This window comes from Brachyhypopomus gauderio, unplaced genomic scaffold (genome assembly GCF_052324685.1).
Source record: "Brachyhypopomus gauderio isolate BG-103 unplaced genomic scaffold, BGAUD_0.2 sc419, whole genome shotgun sequence".
NCBI lineage: Eukaryota > Metazoa > Chordata > Actinopteri > Gymnotiformes > Hypopomidae > Brachyhypopomus > Brachyhypopomus gauderio.
In genome coordinates, this window is record NW_027507240.1 from 60,001 (window position 1) to 66,240 (window position 6,240).

The 6,240-nt window shown below is 47.9% G+C and overlaps 1 long non-coding RNA gene across 1 annotated transcript in view; it reads left to right on the forward strand.

Moving 5' to 3' along the window:
• LOC143505919 (uncharacterized) overlaps nucleotides 1-4,145 on the forward strand; it is a 48,013-nt gene extending 43,868 nt beyond the window's left edge. The window contains exon 3 of the long non-coding RNA XR_013128058.1: nucleotides 3,263-4,145. This is a non-coding gene — a long non-coding RNA (uncharacterized LOC143505919). The remainder of the gene's footprint in view (nucleotides 1-3,262) is intronic.
• The last annotated feature ends 2,095 nt before the right edge of the window (nucleotides 4,146-6,240 follow it).

Below are 6,240 nucleotides of genomic sequence, written 5' to 3' on the forward strand. Positions count from 1 at the left end.
AGGGGGACACTGTCACGTCCGGGTATGGTCCTCGGGTCAAGGGAGGGCGTGTCTTTCTCGTGGTCAAAGGGGGTTGTGTAATCGGAACATTACCTGTTATGAGGCACCTGATGGGACTGAGTTCACTCATTCACACTTAACAGGCAGGAACGTCTCCAGCAGGGGGCGCTCCACGGCCTCTTACCGCCCATGTCACTGAGCGTCCTGGTCTGATTTTAAATGTTTTTGCGGGATTAACGTCCTCAGGAACATTTGGTGTTGTGTTTCTTACCTCGGTATCCGTAATGACACTGTAGATCAGAACTCAGTACTGGGATCACAGCAGGTTTTAAAGAACAGATGCTGCTTCAACACTCAAGTTCAGTAATCAGTTTGGTTTTTGTTACAGAGTGCGCCAATATGCAACCTGTCACAGTGGCAACATGCCATCAGGCAGTCTTTCTCCCTCTCTCTCTTTTCCTTCCTGACTCCCTCTTTCTATTTATCTATCTATCTACCCACCGGCATGCGTTGTCCGGTCAGGTTTCAGATGTGAAATTAATGGGGCTTCAGCAGGGACATGGTTGTGAATGTGGAAGTTAGCACTGATTAGAAACTTTAATAACTTTTCTCCTCTGTGTGTGTGTGTGTGTGTGTGTGTGATTAGAAAGTTTACTCCTGTGTGTGATTAGAAACTTGACTGTGTGTGTCATGTTCTTCTCACAGCGTCCTTTAGAGGTTAAGCTATAGGTTATACAAAACTTTGATCCTATGCAGAAACGTTGTGTATCTGTTACTGTGTATTCAGAGAAGTGTTGTGTTCCTCTCTGCAGACCTCCTGCATGGTCCACACTAAATAATCTGAGGATCATCTTTGTAAATAGCAAGTTCATCTTGATTTCTGTTGTTAGTTAGTCTGGCGTGGATCAGAGGAACATGTGGTTCTCTCGAGGTTCCTCTCCCAGAGTCGTCCTCCTGCTCTCGAGAGCTCTTCACTCAACACCGTCATCTTGGCCTGCCCATCGGGGCCTGGACACATTCTCCGTACAAGAGGTTTCTCTAAAGCTGCTCTGTGACACATGTTGTAAAAAAAAACTGCTGCACGAACACATTTGAACTTGATTAATCAGCAACATTGTAACACATTTACTTTAATGCAGGGGGTTTAATGCTGAGGTATTTTACCCTTGGTGCTTTGCTGCCGTGTCCTGGGGGGAGGAGTTTGTGTGTCCTGGGGGGAGGAGTTTGTGTGTCCTGGGGGGAGGAGTTTGTGTGTCCTGGGGGGAGGAGTTTGTGTCGTGTCCTGGGGGAGGAGTTTGTGTCGTGTCCTGGGGGGAGGAGTTTGTGTCGTGTCCTGGGGGGAGGAGTTTGTGTCGTGTCCTGGGGGGAGGAGTTTGTGTCGTGTCCTGGGGGGAGGGGTTTGTGTCGTGTCCTGGGGGGAGGGGTTTGTGTCGTGTCCTGGGGGGGAAGAGTTTGTGTCGTGTCCTGGGGGGAGGGGTTTGTGTCGTGTCCTGGGGGGAGGGGTTTGTGTCGTGTCCTGGGGGAGGAGTTTGTGTCGTGTCCTGGGGGGAGGAGTTTGTGTCGTGTCCTGGGGGGAGGAGTTTGTGTCGTGTCCTGGGGGGAGGAGTTTGTGTCGTGTCCTGGGGGGAGGGGTTTGTGTCGTGTCCTGGGGGGAGGGGTTTGTGCCGTGTCCTGGGGGAAGGGTTTGTGCCGTGTCCTGGGGGAGGGGTTTGTGCCGTGTCCTGGGTGGAGGGGTTTGTGCCGTGTCCTGGGTGGAGGGGTTTGTGCCGTGTCCTGGGTGGAGGGGTTTGTGCCGCGTCCTGGGTGGAGGGGTTTGTGCTGCGTCCTGGGTGGAGGGGTTTGATGCCGTGTCCTGGATGGAGGAGTTTGTGCTGAAGTTTTTACTTGAACTTTTGCACAGTGTTGTGCATTATGGATTAACAAAGAGCAGGGGCTCCTGGGGCTCCTGGTCTGTGTGTGTGTGTGTGTGTGTGTGGGTATAAAGAAAAGCACAGCAGGTCGAGAAGTAAAAGGCTTTTATATGTGAAACTTTCCAGGATGCAAAACACCACCAAATTCGAGCGCTCCAGCACAGAGAGAAACGTAACGGGTAGTGATGTACTAGTCAGAGAAACATTACGGATGATGATGTTCTAGTAAGAGAAACATTATGGATGATGATGTTCTAGTCAGAGAAACATTACGGATGACGATGTACTAGTAAGAGAAACATTACGGATGACGATGTACTAGTAAGAGAAACATTACGGATGATGATGTACTAGTAAGAGAAACATTACGGATGACGATGTTCTAGTCAGAGAAACATTACGGATGATCTAGTCAGAGAAACATTACGGATGACGATGTACTAGTCAGAGAAACATTACGGATGACGATGTACTAGTAAGAGAAACATTACGGATGACGATGTACTAGTCAGAGAAACATTACGGATGACGATGTACTAGTCAGAGAAACATTACGGATGATGATGTTCTAGTCAGAGAAACATTACGGATGATGATGTACTAGCCAGAGAAACATTACGGATGACGATGTACTAGTCAGAGAAACATTACGGATGACGATGTACTAGTAAGAGAAACATTACGGATGACGATGTACTAGTAAGAGAAACATTACGGATGACGATGTACTAGTCAGAGAAACATTACGGATGACGATGTACTAGTCAGAGAAACATTACGGATGACGATGTACTAGTCAGAGAAACATTACGGATGACGATGTACTAGTCAGAGAAACATTACGGATGACGATGTACTAGTCAGAGAAACATTACGGATGACGATGTACTAGTCAGAGAAACATTACAGATGACGATGTACTAGTCAGAGAAACATTACGGATGACGATATACTAGTCAGCTCCGCTTACTTCCTGCATCACACAACAACAATGCTACAGATGAAAGGTTCAGCACGCTGAGCACTGGGAGGGTCAGAGGTCATGAAGGTTGTGCTGAGCACACAGCAGACCACTACACGACACCTCTCAGAAAGCCTCTGTTGATGACACACACAAAAAAAATATATAATAATAAATCTGAAATCTTTTTTTTGGGAGATACCACATCAGCAGGGCCATTTGTAATTGTTTTGGTTTTGTCATACACAGCTCTGTCGTCCACAGCAGGCCTGATGACCTGCTGGACGTATAGCTGAGGGACTGTGGGGACACAACTGCTTGGAGAGTTTAGGAATGTGATGTGTGTTTAGTCTGTCCTAACGCACCTGTTGTTCTGTGTGTGTGTTTGCAGGTGAAGCCGCGGTGGCCGCCCACGCTCTGAACCTCACGCTCGACTCCGCCCTGCCCCGCCCTGCCAAACAAGCATCACACCTGCACCAGCCAATCCAGTCGAGGAGCGGCCTCACAAACATCAGCGAGCCTGCGCTGAGGGGAGGGGCCATGTGGGTGCTACGGTTGCTCCTATTGGCCAGTCTGCTGGGGCCCCGCCTCTCTGGGTGAGTCTGAACCTGGCCTCCTCAGAGTGACTCTTCTACTGACACGGCAGGAGGGCCTAATGACAGAAATGAGATTATGAAGTGTGTCGCAACCAAAGAAAGACTGAAGGGATAAATGTCTGCGTGTGTCTGAGCATATGACCTTAGCTCTCCTTATGAATTCTCAGTGCTTCAGAGAGCAATACGGTAATTTAAATTTAGATTAAATACCGACTTTGAGAGGAAGAGAGGAATTGGTGGAGACAGCACGGGGTTTAGGGAGTAATTGGCCATAAAGATGTTAATTTGATAGTGCAAAGTCATTAATGGGGATAGGGGCAAATTGAAAAGTGTGTTTGGGGTGTGTGTGTGTGTTGAGTAAATCTGTGTGTGTACCTGCTTGCTTATGTAATCAAAAACGCATCACCAGTGTCGTTTGTTTTCCGTTGTGCTCGATACCAAAGGCAAACGGTTCGCACACCTTCAGTGAGCAGAGAAAGAGATGCAACCTGGGAAAACAGTACAAAACCCTCCTGTGAGGCCATCAGAGTACGGGTATCTACAAACATGCTGTACAAACGTGCCTTGGGAAGGACGGATGGATGGATGGATGGATGGATGGATGGGTGGATGGATGGGTGGATGGGTGGATGGGTAGATGGCTGGATTAATGGATGGGTGGATGGGTAGATGGCTGGATGAATGGATGGGTGGATGGATGAATGGATGGGTGGATGGGTAGATGGCTGGATGAATGGATGGGTGGATGAATGGATGGGTGGATGGGTTTATGGAGTGGGATGGAAGAAACTGATAGTTAAGTACACCTTCTGTAAATATGTAGATGTTTCATGATGATGTAAAACAAGACATTAATAATTTACCCCGATCTCTGAACTCTGCGTGAGTATTGAACATGAGTTCAAGGCAGGCAGGATGAAGGGTGTGGTTGTCATGGCAATATCAGCATCAACCCAGTTCCAGTGCACGGCTGTGACCTCACTTACATTACAAAAAAAAAAACATGCACAAAATTGAAAAAACTTCTGGCAACTTAATGCAAGTCATATAATAAAAACCCTTTTTATTGAAATACATACATTCATATTTGTGATTTAAGCTTCTATGATTAGTGGTCGTAAAAGATCCCCAAGTTTCTCCCCAACTTTATCCCCCAAGACTGCATAAGATGTGTTGGACGGGAAGACAGGCACGTTCCCAGTGAACTCTGTACGGCGCCACGCATCATGTAAACAGGGCCGCTCCTTCCTGACGAGGGAGTGTAAACACGGCCCCCAGCTGCAGAAGCACAACTGTTGGGACGTCTCATTGGCTGGTTCTGCACGCGCTCAGACTGGAGCTGGAACTCTCAGCTGATCTGGACAGGGTGGGACCGCCCTGTTGTCTTCTGTTGTCCTGCAGAGACACTGCAGGCTTGGGGCTAGACTCCAGCCCCTGAGCTGGGCCAGAGGAGACGGGCAGACTGGGGTGTCTCTCTCTCACTCTGTTTCTCTGTCACTGTTTCTGTCTCACACACTCCCTCTCCTCTCTTTCACTCACATACTCGTCTTTCTATCCCCTACACTCTCCCCCTCTTTCTCCCCCACACTGTCTGTCTCTCTCTCTCTCTCCCTCCAAACCCACCCCTCCAGGCATGGTTGCCTGACAACACATTTATCATCAGTCTGTGCCCGTGTAGCATATTTTTATGATTCTCTGGAATGAGAGAGAGAGAGAGAGAGAGAGAGAAAGAGAGGGAGAGAGGGAAAGTGGGAGAGAGTGAGAGAAAGTGAGTGTGAGGGAAAGTGAGAGAGTGAGTGTGAGGGGAAAGAAAGAGAGTGTGAGGGAAAGGGGGAGAGAGTGGGAGAGAGAAAGAGGGATAGAGAGAGAGAGAGAGGGAGAGTGTGAGAGGGAGGAAGGAGAGTTAGTGACTGTAATAGATAAGGACATACAGACTGGTGTAAGACTCACCACAGTGACACCCATAACCCATCCTTCATGAGGTGAGCATGACACATCAGGCAATGAACATGGAGCAGAGAGAGAGATGGGGGGATAGAGAGAGAGAGAGATGGGGGGATAGAGAGAGAGAGAGGGAGGGAGGGAGGGAGGGAGTGTGTTAGAGGATTTAAGAGTGAAAAAATGGTGAGGGGTGTGTGCATTAGTGAAGGTGAAATATGAGGAAGCTTCAGTTACCTGAACGCACGCACGCACACACACACACACACACACACACACACACATATTCAAACACACACAGACTGAAAGCCTATGAAAGCCATGAGCAGGGTTTTCAGGGATGGGCAGACTTCTCTGCCCCTGAAGCACAGTGCTTGTGTGTGTGTGTGTGTGAGAGAGAGACGGTCTTTTAAACGCTGTGGCGATCACCTTGGTGGAGACCAGGAGACGAGCGTAAGAATAGCTTTGTCCAATCAGGATGTTTCAGCCTGTCTGACAGTGTTAATTAATTTCCTATTTCAGGGCCCCTCATTAATACTATGCTAACTCCAGCACAGACTCAAACTTCATCTAATTCATTCATTAATTTCTACTAATGTCTCTTCACGAAAGTATTAATTAGTGACATTTTTAGTTAGTTATTTCCACTGTAGGGATTCTTTGTGTGCGTGTTCTTTGAAACATGTGTATATAAAGGTATATAAAGTGGTCTATATCCTACACAGACTATGTGTATGCATGTACTCTGTGTCAGAGGGCCTGTGTAGCTGTGACATACGAAGCCAGATTATAAAATGGACTGCGAGATGTCAGGACGTGCGGTTTAAAGTGAGGG